At 40.6% G+C, this 23,801-nt stretch overlaps 1 protein-coding gene across 11 annotated transcripts in view; it reads left to right on the top strand.

Moving 5' to 3' along the window:
• The window catches only part of CHL1 (cell adhesion molecule L1 like), a 195,929-nt gene that overhangs the window by 22,460 nt on the left and 149,668 nt on the right, over positions 1 to 23,801 (top strand). The window lies entirely within an intron of this gene.

A 23,801-nucleotide genomic window follows, 5' to 3' on the forward strand; every position in this document is an offset into this window, starting at 1 on the left:
ATAGCATAGCTCTAAAACCTCTGTTATACATACTATAGACATTGTTTATTAGTTCTGTTGCTGGAGCACCTGGAATCCACAATCTGAGATCAGGACCCCATTGTAGCAGGCACTAAACAAAGAAGTAAAACATGAATGGCCTTTGCTACTGGGAGCTCAGAGTCTAGAATTTTAAGAGGCAACAAAACAGAGAAATGGGGAGGGAGACAAAGCAACAGTAAAGTTGGATATGTTTTCATGAGAAGCTGTCTCCCGCTAGTCAAAGTATCACTTTTTTCCAACTCTTGCAACTTTATCATAAGTCTTGTTTATATTTCATGTTTTTCGTAAAGCCCTAGGAAATGGGTGATTGTGATAAAAAATCTTTCATTTAAAAAAAAAAAAATCAGAGTCTAGCCCTTACAGTGAAATGAACAGCCTGAAAACATGAATCCTAAATGGAAAGAAGCCAAGTAAAAAGAACTCAACTTTATTATGCAATTTCAAATATTTTGATGCCAGACTTGATTTTTTTAAAGTATTTGGGTTTGGCAGTAAAGAAGTCATACATGCCAGTTAAGACACTTGGGCACAAAAAGGGCAAATGGATGGTGGTTGGCTATACTGAAGCCTCAGCAGTCCCTAAGTCAGTACTCTGTATTTGAAGCGACAGGGAGGCTCTTGTAAGCTCAGAGAAAGGAAATGCAAGAACCGAGGGACCGAGCAAGCCCTTAAAGCCAGACAGGCTAGTAGGCTTAGCACTAGCTCCTTACTATTCCTTTGCACTCTGGTAAGGGCATTGCACTCTGGATTTTTGAGTTTATACTCCAGGATGTATTTTTGATTCACTCTGCCCTCCTCCCACCCTCTGTCATGTAGGTCCAAACTCCTATTATGACCCTCCCTCACCATGCTTCTTACCAGCATTCCTTCCATCCTTTTTCCTTGTGTTTCTTCTCCCATCTCCCCTTTCAGTATCCCTCACTCTGTTCATTTCATTTCCAATCCCTTTCTTCTTTTAACTCGTCCCCTTCCTCCCCTCAACTCACATCAACTCACTTAGGACACATCCCCCAACATACAAAAAATACATAACTGTGAAACCAACTTGATTGACAGCCACCACTATGATCTTTTTGCTTCTACAGGGTTTCCCTTTCTCCCACTATTTTTCGGTGTCCTCTTTTAGGGCCTTATTTAGCAAGGTATTTAAGTAGTCCTATTGACTTCCAGATGGAATAGGGAGAGTGTTGTCAGATTAAATGGGACAATTCCTGGCTTAAAGTTAGGCACGTGCTTAGGTACTTTGCTGAATCAGGGCATTTTATATTCAGCTCTTCAAAGCAGGTACCATGTCTTGCCACGCATTTGTACACTACCCATTGCCATAGGAATCTAATCTTGACTAGGGTCTTTTAGTGCTACAGTTATAATGCAAATAATAAATATTAAGAAGAAGAATCTTGGCCAAATTCTGATCTCATTGACACTGCAATACTTTATTGACTTCAGTGGTGTAATATTGACTTACACTAATGTGAGATCACATACTGACTCTTTGAAGTCAGCTGAGATGAAGATCAGGACCTCTGTTTTTTCTCCATTATTTACAATTTCCTATAATCTGATTCTTGCTATTCCCCTTTAGGGAGACATGGTCTTCTATTTCCTTTGTGTCACTACCTTTCCCCTACTTCTCTACACAGAGGTAGAGGATAAGAAAGGAATTAAAGAGGGAGCTTTAACCCTTAATAGGCCTGCTGTCCTGGGGGAGTATGGAGATTAAAGAATCAAAATGCTCTAGGAGATTGTCACTCAGCTAATGATGATACTAGCCTATGGCAGTTAGGAATGATATGGCTGATACTTAGCAGGGGTTGTGAACCAATTAGTCTGCTGAAATAATACTTGGTCTGTTGGGTGAGAATGTTAAGAATATTTATAGGACAGGGTACAGAGTCCTCTAACCAGAAATGTAGAGAACCTCTTAAGAACAGGTTATCCCAAGTCCTTTTCTCATTAGACAATGTGGTTAACAGATAAATGTTTGTCTGTGTAACAATTAAGATTTGGAGATTATACTTGAATTCTCTATTTCCAAGGATCATGAAATCAATTAGGGTCACTTAATGCTGTGGCAAATTGCAGGTACAATTATGATGGGTCCTGCACTTTCTCTTCTGGGGAGGGGGTTCAGGGTGCAGTTTCCTGCCCCTGAACTAGGGTATCTACTGTCCCACCACTAACTCAGAGAAGGGTAGTGGAGAGGGAGGGACCCAGGCCCGCCCTCTACTCCAGGTCCCAGCCCAGGGGCCCAAGGGATAGTGGTAAACCACTTGAACTAGTGCTTCCTTCCCCTGGGATACTTCCCTCTCCTGCTCTTCAGCTTGTGGGGCTTCCTGACCCCCCGCACAAGATGGGTGTCTCTTTACCTAGGGTCTTGGTCTTCTAGCCAGCCACGGCATTTCTCCAAACTCTCCTCTGCTCCAACTCCTTCAAACCGCTCTCTGCTCCAACTCCTCCTGGTCTGATTTGAAGCAGGGGTTTTTTATCATGTGACCGGCTTCAGGTGTTCTAATTGGCTTCAGGTGCTTTAATTAGTCTATAGCAAACTTTCTTCCCTCTACAGGGAATAAGGACTCCCTTCTAGTACTCTCCTGCTGCCCTCTGGCCATGCTGTATCACAATACACATTTAGATGTGTTGCTATATTGAGAACTGACTTCCACAGAAACACACGTCCTAGGTATGTATGTACTACAGTCTAACATGCAGAGCGGTTTGCTTACAACCGGTCTGAATTTAACCTAGTGTCAAAAATTCACCTGTTGTCACTTCTGGTTGCCCTGCTATCGAACACCAGCCCCTTTGGAAGCACTTTTCCTCTGTTAGTAAGATATCTCTTATAGGTTTGTCCAGTTAGTTAGCATGATGGTAATAACCATGAGATGGTAGAGTTCAGGATCCTGACAAAAGGAAGAAAGGAAAGCAGCAGAATACGGACCCTGGACTTCAGAAAAGCAGACTTTGACTCCCTCAGGGAACTAAAGGGTAGGATCTCTTGAGAGGCTAATATGAGGGGGGGACAGAAGTCCTGGAGAGTTGACTGTATTTTAAAGAAGCCATATTGAGGGCTCAGGAACAAACCATCCTGATGTGCAGAAAGAATAGCGAATATGGAAGGTGACCAGCGTGGCTTAACAAAGACATCTTCGGTGAGCTTAAGCACAAAAGGGAAGCTTACAAGAAGTGGAAACTTGGACAGATGACTAGGGAGGAGCATAAAAATATTGCTTGAGCATGCAGGGGTGTAAACAGGAAGGCCAAAGCACAATTGGCATTGCAACTAGCAAGGGATGTGAAGGGTAACTAGAAGGGTTTCTACAGGCATGTTAGCAACAAGAAGGTGGTCAGGGAAAGTGTGGGGGAGGCAACCTAGTGACAGATGATGTGGAAAAAGCTGAAGTACTCAATGCTTTTTTTGCCTCGGTTTTCACAGACAAGGTCAGATCCCAGACTGCTGCACTGGACAGCACAGTATGGGGAGGAGGTGAGCAGCCCTCAGTGGTGAAAGAACAGGTTAAGGACTATTTAAAAAAGCTGGACATGCACAAGTCCATGGGGCCATATGCAATGCATCCAAGGGTGCTGGGTGAGTTGGCTGATGTGATTGCAGAGCCATTGGCCATTATCTTTGAAAATGTGAGGTGATCGGGGGACGTCCCAGATGATTGGAAGAAGGCAAATATAGTGCCCATCTTTGGAAAAGGGAAGAAGGAGAATCCAGGGAATTACAGACTAGTCAACTTCACCTCAGTCCCTGGAAAAATCATGGAGCAGGTCCTTAAGGAATGCATTTTGAAGCACTTGGAGAAGAGGAAGGTGGTCAGGAACAGTCAACATGGATTCACCAAGGGCAAGTCATGCCTGACCAACCTGATTGCCTTCTATGATGAGATAACTGGCTCTGTGGCTATGGGGAAAGTGGTGGACATGATATACCTTGACTTTAGCAAAGCTCTTGATACAGTTTTGCACAGTATTCTTGCCAGCAAGTTAAATAAGTGTGGATTGGATGAATGGACTATAAGGTGGATAGAAAGCTGGCTAGATCGTTGGGCTCAATGGGTAGTGATCAATGTCTCGATGTCTAGTTGGCAGACGGTATCAAGCGAAGTGCCCCAGGGGTCAGTCCTGGGCCTGGTTTTGTTCAACATTTTCAATAATGATATGGATGATGGGATGGATTGCACCCTCAGCAAGTTCGCAGATGACACTAAACTGGAGGAAGAAGTAGATATGCTAGAGGGTAGGGGTAGGATCTACAGTGACCTAGACAAATTGGAGGATTGGGCCAAAAGAAATCTGATGAGGTTCAACAAGGACAAGTGCGAAGTCCTGCACTTAGGACAGAAGAATCGCATGCACTGCTACAGGCTGGGGACTGACTGTCTAAGCGGCAGTTCTGCAGAAAAAGACCTGGGGATTACAGGGATGAAAAGCTGGATATGAGTTAACAGTGTGCCTTATTGCCAAGAAGGCAAATGGCGTATTGGATGGAGCTAGGCTGTTCTCAGTTGTGGCAGATGACAGAACAAGAAACAATCACAGAATATCAGGGTTGGAAGGGACCTCAGGAGGTCATCTAGTCCAACCCTCTGCTCAAAGCAGGACCAATCCCCAACTAAATCATCCCAGCCAGGGCTTTGTCAAGCCTGACCTTAAAAAACTCTAAGGAAGGAGATTCCACCACCTCCCTAGATAATGCATTCCAGTGTTTCACCACCCTCCTAGTGAGAAAGATTTTCCTAATATCCAACCTAAACCTCCCCCACTGCAACTTGAGACCATTACTCCTCGTTCTGTCATCTGCTACCACTGAGAACAGTCTAGATCCATCGTCTTTGGAATCCCCTTTCAGGTAGTTGAAAGCAGCTATCAAATCCCCCCTCCTTTTTCTCTTCCACAGACTAAACAATCCCAGTTCCCTCAACCTCTCCTCATAAATCATGTGTTCCAGTCCCCTAATAATTTTTGTTGCCCTCCGCTGGACTCTTTCCAATTTTTCCATATCCTTCTTGTAGTGTGGGGCCCAAAACTGGACACACTACTCCAGATGAGGCCTCATCAATGTTGAATAGAGGGAAATGATCACGTCCCTCGATCTGCTGTCTCCATGGTCTCAAGTTGCAGTGCGGAATGTCTAGGTAGGATATTAAGAAAAACTATTTTACTAGGAGGGTGATGAAACACTGGAATGGGTTATCTAGGGAGGTGGTTGAATCTCCATCCTCAGAGGTTTTTAAAGCCTGGCTTGACAAAGTCCTGTCTGGGATGATATTGTTGGGGTTGGTCCTGCTTTGAGCAGGGGATTGGGCTAGGTGACTTCCTGACTCTGATATTCTATGATGGGCCAGATTCTAATATTGTTACTTACATAGAATAGTCAATTTATGAGATGTTCTATTAACTCTAATGAGACTGCTCATACTATTTAACATCACTAAGGCTATCAGGATCTGATCCAATTTAATTAGTAAAAAGAAGTGTGCATAGCAAACTTTCCTTCAGTATGTACGACTAGGGGGGAAAATAGAGTATTTAGCTATCTAAACAGATATCCCTTACAGGTGTATAGGTCCTTTTTAAAAATATTTTTATACCATTTCATTACTATTTTAAAGGGGGAGAATCATTTTATTTCACTTGTGACTTCCCCAAAAAACTCCAAGGCATCACTGAACATTTTATTAGAAAGGTAATATGAAAATAAAGGTCATAAGCTTAAACTGACTAGCCTTTCAAAACGTCAGAGTACTGCTTGCTTTAATTTCAGAGGTAAATTTGATGCTTGCATATTTTGTGGAGAAGTTGCAAATAGAAGCAGGTGAAAATGTGGGATTTAGTGCTGCTATTTCAGGTATTACCACTACAGCACAATCAAGATATTCTGCTCCACTATTTTACAGCATATAGTCAACTTGAAATACAGCCATTTTGAAGTCAAGACTGTAAAAAATTCATTTTAACACCTGTTTGGAAAATTAAATTTCAAGCTAGGGCCTTTATTGCACATGACATACTGTACCAATTCATGTATCAATGTCTGCAAGAAATTAGAACCTTTTAAAAATATAAATTAAAGGTTATGATGTAGGCAACGTCTGATTTTTTTTTTCTTTTGTCCTGGTGCATTATACTCTTCTTTGTGCTTCTGCGCTGTCAAATGCTGCTGACTGTTCTTTTTAATATGCACATGGTATTTCGGATGGATCATATATGTTGAAAATGGCATAATGTCTTTTTGATCCTGAAAAGCACCATACTGATTGGTACTGATAATTGTTTTAATAGCTTGTTTTGTTCATGTGTGTGTGAGATATAACATAGTGGCAGTTAAATGGGGTAAAATGTTCTTTCTGAGAAGAAGATCCAAGTCTGTATAGACTCTCCAGGGATCTCATTAAAGTGCTCTCTCCTTAATATAGTGTACTGCAATAACAGCTATTAGAATCCCCACAGTGTGGTTTCCTGATAGGTTAGTTTACACAGAATTAATTGTCTAATTTTGCCAACAACCAGTGCAGCGAACATTGATTTTTGTATTAGCCTTATGTATTGCTTTCGTGAATTCTGCTTCCTATTTTAAGGTAGTTTTAGCTCTCAATTCTCATTAATATCACTTTGTCAGCACATGTATTGCACATAAGGTATGATTTATTTATATTATTTATTCTTTTTTCCTTAATATTTCAGAGGAAATTGGCTAATTTAGAGGATTCTTGCATAAGTGCCTGAAAAACATCATTTTTGGAATCCCCTTTGGAAACCATCACAAACACCAAAGGACCTTTTGCAGAAAAACAAATTCAAACTTTCATGGGCTTATGTGGCTTAGTTACTGTGTAGCCTAATGTTGATTCAGGAATCAACACAATTGATTTCACTTGTTCTGAGAGTTCAGATTCCTGTCTTCTGTAGTGTAGAAAACCGGAATCTCAGGAGAAACAGAAATCCCCCAAAAGAGTAACAGAACCCTATGTTGCAGACAGTCACTGGATAGAAGAACAGAGGAATCCACCTAGAACAATATCTTAATAGATATGGTGGAATTTTTGAGTGCACAAGAATTGCAAATGTGGACTCATTATGTGGAGTCATGGAAGTCCAATTCTGCATGTTAATTACAGACTATCATTCCACTTCACAACTGGCATCTAGCTATACCCAGAAAGGGTCCCACTATGTATGGACCATCATAATGTACAAACTGCTGGGTATAGTGATTCATCTCTGAAAACACAGCCTTGTTTGTAGACATTACAGACCGCATCCTCAGCTGCTGCAAACTGGTGTAATGGCATTGGAGTTAGCAGTGGGAGTTGCTGTCCAGGCTGAATTAAGAGTGATGTATGGTGTCTAAGGGTATGCCTACACTGCACACTCCTTATGGTGGCATATAGAGTACACACATTGTACACCTCCTTAGCACAGGTATAAATTGCAGTGTAGATGGTGAGCTGCTGCTTATGTAATGCTGACAGACCATGGTTGTTGGCGGGCAGGATCGAATAGGGGACGTCTGGATCTTAGTGCATGAGCTAAAAGCCAACTGGCTCTTAACTAAGACTGTAGAGCAGACTCATTTAACTCTCTCTCTAAGTGGTCTCAGTGCCACTAGATGGGACAGTACACCACAGCCAGGAGGTGTGTGGGTTACGCTTAGGCCAGTAAAGATACACCTGAATCCTCAGGGAAAGACTCTGGCAGTGGGTAAAGGCTCAGACAGTGGGCATCCTGCCCTTGCCATATTCCTGGAATATTGGACATTCTGGGACTTCCAGGAATGGCATGACCATGCTCCCGCTGACATGACTCACCCCTGCTGGTATGATTTTGTATGCATGGTATATGTGAGGTCACACTGTGCAATGCTGTCACACCCCCGTTGGGGTGACCTCACATACATGGTGTATGTGAGGTCTCATAAGTGGGGTTGGGGCGATGCACTCTCCATCATGGTGTGCATCAGTACTGGCTGGGGGACAGAAGTTACAAAAAAGGACTGTCCAGTTCAAAACTGGCTGAGTGGCCTGCCTAGGTAGGGGGTGGAGGCAGTGGGCCTGTTGCCGGAGCCTTTCCCCTCCTCATTCACCCACTAGGGACTTTGACTGATGCGTTTAGCCAAACACTGCGTTGTGGAGGCTGCCAGCTTTTCACTATGTTCTGAAGCTACACATACCCTACTTGGTGCTACCAGTGGTAGATGTAGCCTAAGAGAGCAAAACGCAGTGCCTTGAAAGTTGATTTTTTTCTTAAAGGGAGACTTCATTGTAGTGTAAAAGATATCCTAATCACTACATCTGATTGCTTGCGTTGTGGGAGGGCTGGACTGGATATGGGCTGGATGCTCTGAAGAGGGGACTAAATAATAGGCAGAGATAGAGCATAACTGGGGTGTGGGTTTGAGGAAAGGTGCTTGGTTTCCCAAGCACCTGTTAGCTCAGCGTGATGGGGGGTGGAAGAAGGTGTTCACAGTCATAGCATCTCCTCTGATGTCAGCAGTGACTATTTTTAAAATGTCTCCTGTCTCTATAGGATGTAGCGGGCAGGGGGGGCGGGTGAGTACTATGAGGGCTTGTGCAGAAGAGGAAGTTAGATTCTCATAAAGGAGGAGTAGCATGAGAGGCAGAGCTTGCTTTGTTCAAGGAGGATACGAGTCATGGGTAAGGTGGTAATATAACTAGGATTCTAGTGGATTTGAAAATAGATAGCTGAAGCCGCTGGAGTTTTTAGGTGATGGCCGAGTCAGGTGCTAATAATGGCCAAGTGAGTAGGCAGTTAGGCATAGTTTATATTAAAATAATAATAATTAATGAAATCCAATTAACAAGATGTGTTATCACCGCCCCGTCATCTTGCTTATATGTTGCAAGTTCTTCTCCTGTCTTTCATCTGTCTTTTTTCTACGTTTTAGATTAAACATTTTTCCAGGGCAAGGATTATGCCTTTTTCTGTGGAAAGAACTTGGCACATTTTAATCCAGGTGTCGGTGTGGTCTAGTGGTTATTTCCACTGTGTAATCTGACTTCAAGCAAGTATCTTCACTTCTGCGTTTCTATCCCCCCCCCCCTTATACTTTGTCTGAGATATTTAGTCTGTCGGTCCCTGCCCTGCAGAGTCATCTGTTAATATAGCATAATGAAGTCTAGAGCTCCTAGATGCTATGGTAATACAGTAATAATAATAATAAGTGTATATTGCCTAGCACCATGGAGCAGCCATCTCAGTTAGGTTCTTTAGGTGCTACCACAATATACATAATAATCTAATAGCGTTGCTTCTATCTCTAAACTCTAGGGATGAAATCCTGGCACCATTTAAATCAACAGCAGTTTTGCCATTGACTGCAATGGGGTGAGGATTTCACCCCATGGTTTTATACCAAAAGTAAATCACTGATTAAAATGTAATTGTGTCTGAAATAAAATGGTAAATAATAATTAACAGTGAGATATTAAACTCCTCTCCTGGTAGTTTGATGCATAACAGAACTGAGCACAAGTGATATGTCACCTTGTGAGTGGGCAAAATGGTCTTAATGGATTAACATGAGTTTAGGCAGCCAAGAACCAAAGTATGAAAACCAAGTTTAAGAGGAATTGTGGACAACACATATCAAAATCAGAGTCCATATGGCCTCTAACACCTACCATGTAGTTATAAATTAAAGATTAAACTGGATTAATTTTGGGAAACCTAATGAAAACAAAACCACATAAGGCAAGTTTCTTTTTTGTTGAACTGAGATTAGTGTTCTGCAGAGGAGTCTGAGTGGTATTAAAATGAACATTGCATCCCTTTCTGGCTTGTCAAATGGACCTTTGGAACTGGTTACGAAATGGTTTTGATTTTGCCAGAAAGACAATGTGAAAGTCAAAAGGGTGAGGTGTCATGTAGCATGACCTTCTGCAGCTTCCATGTGCTACAACCCAACAATCACTTCTTTCAAACAGGGCACTCTGCTTAGAGTTGACCAGTTGAAATCAACACATTGAGGGCCGGATCCTCATCCTGGTGTATTAGACCAGCTGGAGTGAGGGACAAGGTTCGGTACACTTGAATAAGTAATTGCCTCTGTGGTCAAAGATCTGCCCCAACTGTACAATAATTCACATAGAAAACAGAGAAACAATCAACAGTAGTTCTAGTTAAGAGTTTCAGATCATGTTTGGTCCTAAAGCCATATTTAGCTTTGTTAGTTCTGCTCTGTAATAACATGAATACAGCTCTGTAATACCATGGCTTTTTACTAAGTCTTTGTAGGCGTCGTGATAGGCCAAGCGATGGACTCTATATTCTTTTATGTTCTTTATGTTCTCTTTTGTTTCGATGTTACCATGAAGTGGTGTTACTTATGCAACAAGAGAGTACTTCAAGATAATATGATCAAAGGAGATGGAGGAACACAGGGTCACAAAGAATATGTGTAGAGCTCTGGGTGAATGATAAGTTGAGTTTAAAAGCTTCGCAGGCTGATTAATTCCATTCTTAGATCGCCTGCTTGGAAGATTCTGGTGCCTCCAATAGGCAACAATCTTCTTTTGAATCTTTCCCTAGGAGGTTGCCTGGGAGAACTGCTGCTGTTACTATAGTTTGGGGCCTAAAGAGGCCATCCCAAAGGTCAGACCCTGAGAGATTTCCTCAAAGAGTTATTGATTCTGCTGGATGTCTGAATTGAAAAAGACGACTCCCTACCAGATCTGCTACTGATACCACAGTCTCCTAGCACTGCCTACACAGAAGACAGTAGCAAAAGCATAAGTGTAGGGAAAGCCGTCAAAAAAACACTGTAACTGAGTCGTACAGACAGTGAAAACTCCAGTCTCTTTCTCTGACATCTTAGAGTGGGTGATAATATTAGTTACTGCTCAATGAAGACAGAAAGGGTTTTCTTATTTTATGGATGTTGGAAATGGACTATATTAGCAGCAAAATTGGACAGAGTAAAGATTTAGAGTCAGATCCTCAGCTGGAGTAAATTGGCAGATCTTCCTTGACTGGAATGGAGCTATACTGATTTATACTAGCTGAGGATTTGGATCTGATTTTTTCACACATTTTAGGTTCTTAAATGTATGTGTGGGCAAAACCCATGCACAATTGCTGTGACTAGGTGTGCAGATTTGTAATGTGTGTAATCCGATGAATTGCACACAAAAATTAAGCATGCATATTGTGCACACCTAACTTGTCTGAAATGTGGCCTTATAAATGGCCAAAATGCTATAGGTAGTAGTTAGCAAACTATTCAAGTGGATGTTTTCCTCAGCCCTTCTATTTATATTTATTACCAATTCTCCCATTCTGTCGATGTTTCTATTTGAATCATTAAAAAAGGGTAGCCTATTTCATGGTCTAAGAATATATTTGTTGGTTGTACCTTTCTTGATTTGCAGGCATTTTTATAGCTCAGTAAAACTGAGCTGAAATGAAACCTGCACATTCTGAAATTTTGGATTGTTTCGGCAGGGGGGCGGGGGTCAGGGAGGGAGAAGATTCAGATTAATAATTTAGTGGATGTGTTTATTTAGTTAAAAATAACAAAACCATTAAGATCTTTTAAATTCCCTATAACACAGTATTGACGGTGCACCAGTTTTTTTAAATAGCTTAGGACTCCAGATTCATCTATTTTGGTAAATATGTTCTTAAAGCTGTCACTCATCCTCCATAGTTTCTTTGTGATGTGAGGGAATTGTAATGAGAATGAATAATAATGAATGCATTATTCAGTATCTATACATATCTGTTGAGTAATTGATTTTTATCATAATTTGCTATATTCCCTATGTCAGCCCAAATGTGTCTGCAATGTAATTTAAAAAAAAAATTGAAGTCATGTTTTATTAAACTGTAGCTATTCGTTCAAGAAAAAGCTTGCTTTTTATGATGTTCTCCTAATGAACCCCTTGCTTTTGAAGTCTATGTTAAATATGCATGTGCGCCATTCTTTCTCTCTCACTTTCTGCTTTTATACTGAAGTGAAGATGGCTATCTGTGACTAAAGAGTTGAAGTCTTTTTCTTGCCGCAATGACTCTTTGATACAGTGGAATCCAGTTACGAGAATCAATTTGGGCATCTTCCATTTTGATTGTTAAATCTGTATTATGATCACGTGGCGTGATCTCCATCTTGCAAAGAGAGGCAAAGTTCAAATAGGCATGTCAGTGTCATGGAAGGTTGATCGGGTTTTAATTGGTTCTAACTGGCATTCCCACAGGCTGTGGTATTCTATACCTGCAGTTGTGTGCCCCTCAAAAATGTATGGGGATTTTAATTGCCTTTGAAGACATTATACAGACTCAAAATAATTACTTCCAAATTGATCCTTACAACTGAATGCCCTCTGATCAGGACAGGTGATTGGAAAGCAATCTGAATCATTAGTCTTTCCTCCACTGGGGTGAGAGATTTTTGACCAAACTATTTGTTCTGGGCAGACATTTCACCTGCTTGTAATCCTATGGAATGATTATACCAGTAGAAACGTATAGGTTGTTTAAGTCTATAAAGCCCCAATCCAAGATAACATTTAACAATGTATTGAATTTTAAGCATATGAATAATCCCATATTTAAAGTTAAGCATGTGCTTAAATGCTTTGCTTCATTGGGGCCTATATATATAAAATACGTATTTACCTCTGTGCTGAAATATAAAGAGTAAATATTATGCTTGCAGTGATAAAGGGAAATATAATGCTACTCACTGGTCTGCTTTTTCAAGGATTTTCAAATGATTATCATATTATTCTGTTCTCCAGCTTTTCAAAAATTACAAAGCTGAAGGGTCCATCTTTACCAAGTATCACATTTTGCGGTAGTAAAACTCTCCATGAGCATATCTTGTTATAAATAAGAAGGGATCTGAGTATCACATCACGTTTGGAGCTGGGCAAATGATTCATAACAAACAATTTATTCAACGCATTTCACTGTTTTTCTCTTTGCAGATTGTTTTTAATTTGTCCATGAACAAATCTCAAATGTCCTTATTCTTCTGAATTATTTGAATTGTCCTCATAGGATAATTTTTAATCTATAAATCCCTTGCCAGCAGTGTTTTGGAAATGTTCTAAATTTCACACTCACCACCTAACTTACATGTTACAGTTTCTTTGGCCTGATCAATTATTGTCTGGCTATGCCGAAAGGACAGGAGACATTTGACATGGGTTTAATCCTGCCGCAACTTTATTATTAGATGTCTGGGACTACCCAGCAGATAACCGTGTACAGTGAAGGTAACCCCATGTTTATTCTGTAATTACCTGGGGGGCTTTTACCAGCTCCCCCTCTTTTTCCTCCAACAAATCTATTGCCAGGACCGTACCATCCACCCCCGCCCATAGGAGGGTTAAGAATGGGGGGTTGGCTCCCTGCTGTACCAATCATAGGAGTCCCCAACCACGCCCCGTTCATTCCTTTAATGAACACCTCTTTTTAAGTCCTTTTACAAGTCATTTATCCGGTCACTGTGTGCCTTTCCTATGGAGTACCTGCACTGGACATCCGCCCTACACTTAAATAATGAGTTGCGATATATGGCCTACCACCCATCATGCCATGCCTGAACAGAGCCCTTCCTGAAACCTGGTGTGGGGCAGGTGAAAAAACCCCAACTGCACCAAAGCCAATCTGGTGGTCAGGGAAAAATTCCTTCCCAGCCCCCTCCCACGGGCCTGCTAGTGTAATGCCCACAGCAGGTGTTGACCAAACCTGGTATTTTACCACCTAAAAGGGAGGGAGGGTGGGTCCTGGTTCAGCCTTGGTCCGTGTAAAAAGGAAGGCTTTGGGCGCACAGCTGCCTCTTTTAAACCCTGCATTCCCAAGGGATAAGTCAGCAACCACGCTGTCCCTTTTTGCAGCAGTTTTCCTCTTCTCCCCCCGCCTCCTCCCCCACCAGCCGTAAAGCACTGTTCCCTTCATTCAGCCATCCAGCCAAGCACGCACGCGTGCGCGCGCACAAACACACACGCTTAAAGGGCGGTCATTTGTGTAACTGACCAACAACAACATTGTTACAATTGTATATTCCAGTGTGAATTTTCAGTTCAGCATTGAAAATTTGCAGTGGTCGGTGATACCATTTGGAATTCACTTTTAGTAAATATTCAAAATTCAGTCTTACAATTCATTTTTGCTTGAGTCCTTGAACTAGCACAAACTGTTCCTTCACTAGAAACACCACTCAGCGTGAACATGAAAGGGGTGCTGACACAGTGAAAGCAAGTTATCTGTATAAATAAATTATTTGTTGATATTTGTTGAGTAATGTCTGAATAACCTCTTTAGATATTCTCGTAAGATTACAGTTTGATAAATACTGTAAAAGGAAGACAGGACGGTGCTTCAATGCAACTATATAATAGGTATGAAATAGTTGTCATATGAATTACGTTTATGTCGGGGATGTGGAAAAGGGCAGCTCAAACTCATACAGTTCTGCTTAGTTGTTGTTTTTAAAGAAACGGAAAAAGTTAGAGAGCCAGTGCCTCAGCTGGTGTAAATTGGTGTAGCTCCACTGAAGTTCAAGGGAGTTATGCTGATTTATGCCAGCTAAGGATCTGGCCCAGAACATCTACTCACAACTATATATTTAGAAATTGTTGTAATCTTCAAAATACAAGAGTGAATTATATGATTTTTTTTCCCCTTAAATCCCAAAACTTTGAATATAAATACATATACACTGTGAAAAAATTGTTCTCCAGCATCTAATATAAAGTTGTAGCATACAGCATTATGTGACTTTATATTACCAGCCCAGAGGGAATCCTCTTTTTGATATATATAAAAGAAAATGCATATCATTCAATTTGCATATAGTTTATTTTCCAAAGGAGTTCATGGAAAGGTAGTAGCAAAGCAATAACAGTAGAAATGACTTATGGTTGATATGTTGTAAAAAGCACATGGAAGTCCCTATACCACAGGGACTCTAAATGCAAAATCATTCTAACTAATAAGCATATACTAAGTATGCCAAATCCTACCCTAAGGTGTACACAGACAACTCTAGTGCTGTCAATTGGGTTTACTGACTTTTATTGACTATCAGGATTTATTGACCCAGGAGGTAAATATTGACAGCGGTGATTCCTACCAGTCAGAATTTTCCTCAAGAGACCATAAATCTTGGTGTTCACTGAAATTTAAAGTCAATATATGTACATGTATCATAGAATTGGGTTTAATTGCTGAGCACTTACCATGATCATTAAATATTGTTACATATCGGGCATGAATTTATTTGCCCAAACCTAATTTACGTGGGGGAAAAAAACAACACATGTACCTAGCAAGTAAGAAGCCTAAGTGACCATATGCTTAAATAAATATTGTACATGATTTACTTCTGGTATGTGTCAATACAGCCTTATTTCTGATTATTGGTCTTATTATTTTATCAGCCAGAATCTGGTCCAGTGCATTGGATTGACAAAATATCTTTCTGTCCTGCCTTATTTTATTGGTACTATAAATCCTAGAGACACAGTTTAATTTACCAATTTCTGTGTATTGCTATTACCAATTATACAACTAAGTTGAGCACGTCAAGATTCTCTTCACTTTTAATAATGCTTTTGGACAGAAATAAGTGGAAGATTTTAGATACTTAGCTGCTTTGAGAGTAGCAGCCGTGCTAGTCTGTATTCGCAAAAAGAAAAGGAGTACTAGTGGCACCTTAGAGACTAACCAATTTATTTGAGCATAAGCTTTCGTGAGCTACGAAATCGGACTTCACATCCGATGAAGTGAGCTGTAGCTCACTAAAGCTTATGCTCAAATAAATTGGTTAGTCTCTGAGGTGCCACCTAGTACTCCTTTTCTTTTAGCTGGTTTGGTTTTTTGCCATAGTCATTAGAAGTTACTGTATTTTCGATTATTCTCATTATTTGCTACATATCAGAGTTTTCCGTATTTATCAACTTTTAGTTCAGTTTAGGTAAGAGTAAATTGGTAACTTGTACGCTTTAGAAGGTAAAGTTTGTTGAAAATAGGAATTTCTGTCCCATGGGAAGTTCCAATATTTCATAATTTGTTTTCATCCTGAATTGGAACAAAAAAGAAATTTCAAAAATTTCCAAAAAACATAAACTGGAAAACGTTGAAATGCTTCACTTCAACATTTTTGATAAAAATGAAAGGGTCCAACATTCCTGAATTGAAACATTTCACTTCAGCTTGTAGAAACAAGTTGAAATGTTTTATTTAGGCTTTGTTTAACATTGAACTGCATCCATCTCCATTATGAGAGATGTTGTTCGGGTGTCCAGTGCCACCATTGTCCTCTGTGGTCAGAGCTTCCTGGTCAGACTTCATCTCCCATGAGGCACTCATAGGAGTTCTGGGATTCACCACACTGGTTGAAACAGAGGGGAGACAGATGTATCACAGTATAGGTAGTCCAGCCTGAGAGTCTGGTCTGTAGAGGAGATTGGGTGTATGAAGTACTGTGGCTGCTCAGGAAGACAGATTGATGCTGGACTGATCCAAAATACCATATTTTTTTTTAGATGACAATTGAAACATTTCAGCAGAATAGACATTTTCCCATAGAATATTTCAATTTTGCAGAATCTACAATTTCTGTTGAAAAACCATTGCAATAGATTGTTCCCAACTAGCTCTTCTGGAGTAATGTAGAGGAGAATATTTCACTCCAGCAGTAAATTAAAAATAAATAAGTCTTGGATAGAATCCTACCAAAGGGTCTCTTATTTACCAAGGAGTCTTCAACAACAAATGAAAGAGTCAACCCTACCCCTTAATATGTCCTGGATTCATGTGCACTTGTTATATGATTTTGATCCACAGACTTCATTTTCTGACTTCCGTCAATGCTAATAGATTACCAAGCAACTGTTTCATGTCACTATTTTAAATCTTTTGCTCAAAATATTTTACAGAAACATCACAGCACTTGCATACAGCAATTTGTGTTCAATGTGTACATTTTATAAGACTTATTTCTAAGTTAAATCTGTGACTTTGAGAGAACTTCTTATCTGATTTGTTCTGTTTACAGTTTGTAATGGAAAATGAAAGAGTCCAAAATTAAGAGTTCAACTGAAAGCAAATCTACTGATATATTTCTTTTTTACCACATTCTGCTCATATTGACATGAATGGCCAAACCCTACATTGAAAGAGAGACCCTTCAAAATAACTTTTTTTTATTCTGAAGTATATTTTTTTCAATATTCATGACTTTGTATAAAAGTAGCATGACAAATGTATAAAGGATAAACCTCAAAAATGCTTTTTTGCCAGTGGACTTGCAATTGTGAAGAATAATCCATCTTTATTTTTACATTGCATGTCAACTAAAATGGATGTGTTCATTTTCCATTGTTACAAAGTTAGTTCTACCCCACTTTTTAAAGATTAAATAATGCGAAAACTTTTACTTTTGGATTGCCATCTATGTCATCATTGCAGTTATGACATGTCTTGCGTTCATTATATAAGTGGATGATTATTTCTAAAACTTTGGTTTCATGTTTTTATTTTAAAAGTTAAAGCCTCTTTTCTTTTTTTTTTTTTCTCTCCACATATGAACTTTATGGCCTTTGAATTAAACTGGAGACTTAATCACAAATTTCTCTCTAGTTCATTTCTCTCTTACATGGAATCCAAAACACCACTAAAATGCTTTGTCATTTCAAAGACAGTGACTTTTTGAAAGGACCGTGGTTTATTCATGTGATGCTGCACTGTTTACCAAGTTGGTTCGTAAATAGTTTCCTTCTGTGACTACACCCTCATCCCCCAAAAACTTCTTTACTAATATGCAGGTGTCAGGCTCATTCCTTACTATTACTCTATAACTCTTACTAAAGTCAAGGCCAAGTAAGGACTGCAGGATTTGATTCTTCACTCCCCTGTTATACACAGAGCAGTGGCAAAAGTTTCTGTGGTCCACCCTGTAGGACATCCTCTGGTCTCGGAGTGTCTGGTGTGAGGAGCCAGATGTACATGGCTGCATGAGTGAGTTGGTTATAGGAGTTGTTTACTGCAGCCTAAGCAAGAGGCTGATCTTACCTTTGGCTACCACACCCCCATTCATATCTTTACTCTGTGTTAACCCTTCAGTGCCAAAGCCTAGTCATCATTTTCTTCAATAATACAAAGCAACTTTGTGCCTGGTCACCTGGGTACACAAAGCTGAGAGGGACGGTGGGACTACTCCCTCCACGAGCTCCTGGGAGCATCCATTGACCCAGAGGGTCAGGAAGAGAGTAGGGCTATGTCCCCGTCCTGTTTGCTCAATAGCTGGCAGAATAGGAAAGGCATGCAGGGGCATGATGCCCCATGTGTGGGGTCAGGCATTTAAGGAGATTATCTGCTCCTGGTGCTCCTTCAGGGACAATGCCATTCTGCCCCACCCCGAGAGCAGTGTTGGGGCTGTCAAGAACAATATAACTCAGCACAATGATGCCTTGCCCTGGAATGTTAGCTTTTTATGGAGGATCTCACAGCCATGAGTAAGACTATGGGAATGCAACGACTCAAAGTTCCACAGCAGACCAAATACAAGCAACATTTAAAAGTTCAGATTCCAGTTAGCATAATGTATCTTACATGAGTCTATACTTATCTGTGGTACAATAAAACACCATTTGAAGTGTCTCAAGGTGGCAGAGATCCAGTAACACAGCTCTGTTGCCATCTGTGATGTGGCATAGGGAAAGGGGGTGTGGCCACAGCAGAGCTGCACTCCTGTTATTCCTGGCTGCTGGAATTGCCCCTTGAGACCACAGGTGGCTAGATTTTAAGTTGCAGCAATTGGGCTGCTCTAACTTACACCAGAGGTCGGTCAAACTCCTAGCTCGCCCAGGAATAGGGGAAACACAAAGATGGATTCAAGCCACCTTTGTCTCTGCTCCTTTTTCAATTTCTGCACCAAGCATAACTCAGCTGGAACAGAGAATCACACTCAGTGAGCAAGCAGCTGAAGTGAGTAAAACCCTCAAATGCTCAGTCCCCTGGTTGGAAACAAATCTAACCCCTTTAACCCTTTGGAAAATTGGAAGACGTGAAGCAATTCTAGTAACAGTAATAATAATTAATGAAAAGATGCAATTGCAAAGCAGGGAGCAGAAGTAGCAGTGTGAATCTAGTTAGTAACACACGCGCGCACACACACACACACACTATTTCCTGTTTTTATTTAATCCCTGTAGATCTAAGAAAGAGGTGCATTTCATCACTTAAAAATATATTCTAGCCACAGCAAACCTTGAACAATAGATATGGTTAAAACTTAAACCATTTCTCCCCTCCTCTTTAGCAACTGGGGTTCAAAGACCAAGACAAGTTTTTAGCACAGTACAGCACACATTCATTTCTATCAAGGAATATATTGTTCCAGTAATACCGCCGTTTCTAGTAGCACACTAAATGCAATCACTTGGACTTTGCAGCTGCAAACTCATTGCAGCTCTGAATCGGCCATATGGCTATTGATATGCACAATGAACACTTATAATAATAACTGTCCTCTCCCCATTTAAGAAACCATGTGCCCACAGCACCACGTCTCTCACAAATCATCTCCTTTAGCCCTCTAAAATAGGCACTTGACTTTTAAATGCAAGCAGCTTTTTAAAGATATTTATGCATTTCCCTGAGCAAGGGAAAACAGCAGCCTGTCTATGCCTGCTAGGTAACCCACGCCTCCAGGAATAACAATCATGCTTTTCTATGGAAAGCATCATTCCACACTGAAGAGTCTCAGAAATAGATCACAGAATAACATTTCAACATTTGGGTGACAAAAGAGACACAGGAAAGCGTAATTCAGTCTCTGCTGCAGACAGGTGCATTCTTGTAGACCGGTACATTCCTTACATTTCCAGGAATTCAACTCATCTTCCCAATGAAACAGTATAAACACAGTCCTATATTCCATCAAGTGCTACTTGATTCACAGAGAGGTTGAGGTGGGCGAGAGGCGGAGTGTGTGAAGTAGGAATGCTTGAAGGCTGCTGAAACCTGAGGATGTCTTAAAATGGACACCCTTGTAAAAATCTTAGGGCCAAATTCTTAGCTGGTGTAAAGTGGAACAGTTCTTTTGAAATCAGTGGAGCTATGTTGGTTTACATTAATGGACAATCGTGTCCCTTCTTAACGTTAAACATATTTAGAGCCTATCTCATTCTGTGTCTGTGTGTGTACACAAAGGCCAGCACAATGGGGATCCAATCTCAATTTGGCCCATAGGCATGACTGTAAGTGACAGGGTAAATAATAAATTTCCATTACAGAATCAATTCCTAATCTCACATTCCTTGTCCCTTTAAATATCCCATTGCTATACATGTGAGATTTTTGGAGGCACAAGGAATGTAGGATCAGGTCCAAAGTCACATTCATTTCCCTAGGTTATGAAAGTAAACTCAGTGTACTGTAACAATAGAGAAGCACTGACTGATTTCTAGTGGTGTCTCTGGCCTCTGCATATGGGTACCTGACACAAATTAAAAAGAATCAGAACATTAAGCAAAAGCCGTTTAGCATAATACTTGCAGATCTAATATAATAAAATAATGGATATAGTTTCCTCATATACTATCATGCATTTGAACCTAATTTTATATTAATGATAATGATTATCCCCTTTTAAGAGCATCATTGATGGTAATAAAGCATAATAACTATACTATTATCCAGAGTTACTTTAGACTCCTATACTCCACTGCCTTTCATCTTGAATAGTCACTTATGCCTAAGCAAAGCGGGTGCATATTGGTGCCAGTCTCATAATTTTACATCCACTTTGCACAGGTGTGAATGGCTTCACCAACCCTAAGCTAGTTATATCTTATGACCTTCTCTGGGATGACTCTGCTGGACTAGATAGCATATTGGGGGCACAGAGCTAAGGCCCCACTCACTTAATGGGATGGTAAATATTGGCTCTTGCTCTCCGCACTGCGAGCAGATTAGCAATGCAGATAGCCCAAGCAAAGAAGTAAGGAGGCTCACTACACCCCCTTACTCCCTTGCGCTGATATGAAAGGAAGCTCGCAACTGACAACTTCACTTTTTTTTTTTTCATGAGTCGTAGGACATGCTCTCCTCATTTCAGGGATCAGAGGAAACAAAAACCTAGCAGAGCCCTAGAGTGGACTGAGGTGATGCTGAAAAAGGAGAATATCCACCTCTGCAGCTTCGTTGTCCACCTTTCCCCCACTCCATGGAAGCTCCTCCACACAGGGCTTTGTTGTGTAGGCATAGGCAGACTAGGGGCCCATCTGCTGTCTTCAACATTCCTTCCCCTCAGATTCTACTGGATGTAGCAGAAAGGTTAATGCCGACCCTGTGTGCATTAATTTACCCATTGTCTCTTCCATCCATATCACCAATAGGAGGCATTGTAGGCATAATGGGGGAGTCAGTGGGCAACATGGCTACAACAGAACTCTGTATCTGAATCAGGCTTTTCCACACCTGGTGCTTACACAACACAAAAGAGTAGGGGCCTAACACTAGATTGCCCTGCCCCTTGGGTGGCCATTTAAACCTATGGAGAGTGGTAAAATGCTACTGAATTACGTTGGACTACACGGAGTACAAAGCAGCATGGATCCAGGCCCTTCAGTGGTGACTACAATGGAGATAAGGCCACTCATAATCTGCAGAGAATTGCTAAGGAGGGAAGAACCTATTTTAAAAGCATAGTGCTTGGATTGGCTATGTCTGGCACGTGGTTTGTTGCCACTTGGTTTTTTACATTTTAATTGTCATGTCATGTAATTCTGTATACAGGGACCACATCCTCAGCTGGTATGAAATGATATAGTTTATGGTTTTCAATAAGCCGGAGCAGATGGTTCGAAGTGGAAAGCAGGGTGCTAAGAGTGAGTTTCTAAAGGGAAATGACGGCCTCTCACCTGTACCTCTGGTGGAATCCTCTGTTGGTATAAGTTTGTCATGAAGTGGGTAGTCATTTTCCTAAACTTTCCTTGGCAGCCCTCATTATCTCTTTAACACCATCCTTTCCTTCATTTCTATTACCTGTTAACTGAATTTGCTGGAGAAAAGGTTAAGGCCTTCCTTCAGCAAATGTGAATACTCCTACAGAATTCCTTTATATCATTCTCTGGTCCTTTCCCGTCTGCCTCTCTATACTCTTGTCATGGATGACTCTGAGTTAAAGGTTGATTGATAGGTCCAGGTGGACCTCACTTAATTATAAAGGAAGCAGAGGATTTGTGAAGATGACTTTTCTTTTTTTTTTAAATTATGGTCTCTTGTCAAGCATTTCAGTTACTTTTCTGTGTGAATTACAAGTAAGGTAAAAAAAGAAAAACAACCCTTAATAGACTCAAGCAATAGGCTGAAACCAACAACCTGGGGTGTGAATCTGTCACGCTAGCCTCCTATGCATTGAATTGCCATATGGACCTCCTACTATGCACTAAAAGTTCCATAGTATGCTTTGATGTACTCGGCTTCCAAACAGTGGTACCTTACAGCAAACTATCAAACTTTTAGAGTGTGGTAGCAGGGTCCATATAGCAACTTAGTCTAGTGTCCTGCAGATTTACACCCGAGCTTGCCACATACTAAGTATCTATGTATATTTAAGGGCTTGTCTACCAGTCAGTCCATTGTGTCAGAGCAGGATTACATTCTTCATTTTGAAGCAGAGATTGATGTATGTGTTCTGTGTATGATTGATTGATTATTTTAAAAACCTTCTATTGACTATAAGGGGAGCTGGATCAAGCTCTTAAATAAAAAGGCAACAGACTCACCATCAGGGCTTTGAACTTATTGGTCTCTTGCATGGACCTACAATGCACCAAATGAGGCCAGCTAGATAGACATGCCTCACTGAAGTGTGTGTGTGTATACAGAATTGGCCATGCATCTCAAAGGCGCTAACCCGTATTTAAAAATGTAGCCATCAGTTTGAAGCACTAACGTACGTGTGTGTGTGTGTGTGTGTGTGTCAGAGGCTGGGATTTGTTTGTGGGGAAATAACAGTCTGCCTCTAACTCTATTGGAATAAGGCCAGATGAAGAGATTATCGAGTAGTGTCAAGGAAGAAAAAAGCTTAGCTGAATTTCCCTTTATCACTTTTTTCCCTAAAAATATTTCATTGAATATCTTGTCACTCATGCAAAGATTCTTGATAGTAAATCACTTGTAAAGGTGACCTGCAATCCTTCTTTTTCTCCTTAATGGTATATGGAAATAAAGCCTGAAATGTATATTATGGTTGTTCTCCCTGATTAAAATATGGGACGTGGGAGAGGTGGTTTTAAGTCACCTTACTCTTCCCCATTTCCAGGGTCCAGCACATATTAGAGAAGCCTGAGAGTGCAAAGCGGTGGTTGTACCTGTTAACGTGGCCCAATGTGTGAAATATCCCTTCAGAAAGAACTCAGTAGTATAAATGCTAAGGGATAGGCACAATAGCAAAGAAATATCGCACGTGTGTAGTGTGTGTATATGAGATACAAACAGGTTAATCACTGAAGATGTGCTTGAAATGGAGAGAACACGACTGAAGAAAATAGCTAAGAATATTCCCTTATATTTTTCTTGATCGTATCCTTCTTCTATATCACGTTTTATCTATTATTTTAAATGTAACACCTTTCAAGCACGCTCCAGATTGCTGAACTGAAGTAGGAGAGACAGGAACAATATATTTTTGACACCTTGTCATAGTCAGAAGATCCCAGGTCTTCCAAACCATTCTTTTTGACCCTTTTGAAGTCTAGATATCTTAAAGTTAT

Source organism: Caretta caretta, chromosome 7, assembly GCF_965140235.1.
Source record: "Caretta caretta isolate rCarCar2 chromosome 7, rCarCar1.hap1, whole genome shotgun sequence".
Classification (NCBI taxonomy): Eukaryota; Metazoa; Chordata; order Testudines; family Cheloniidae; genus Caretta; species Caretta caretta.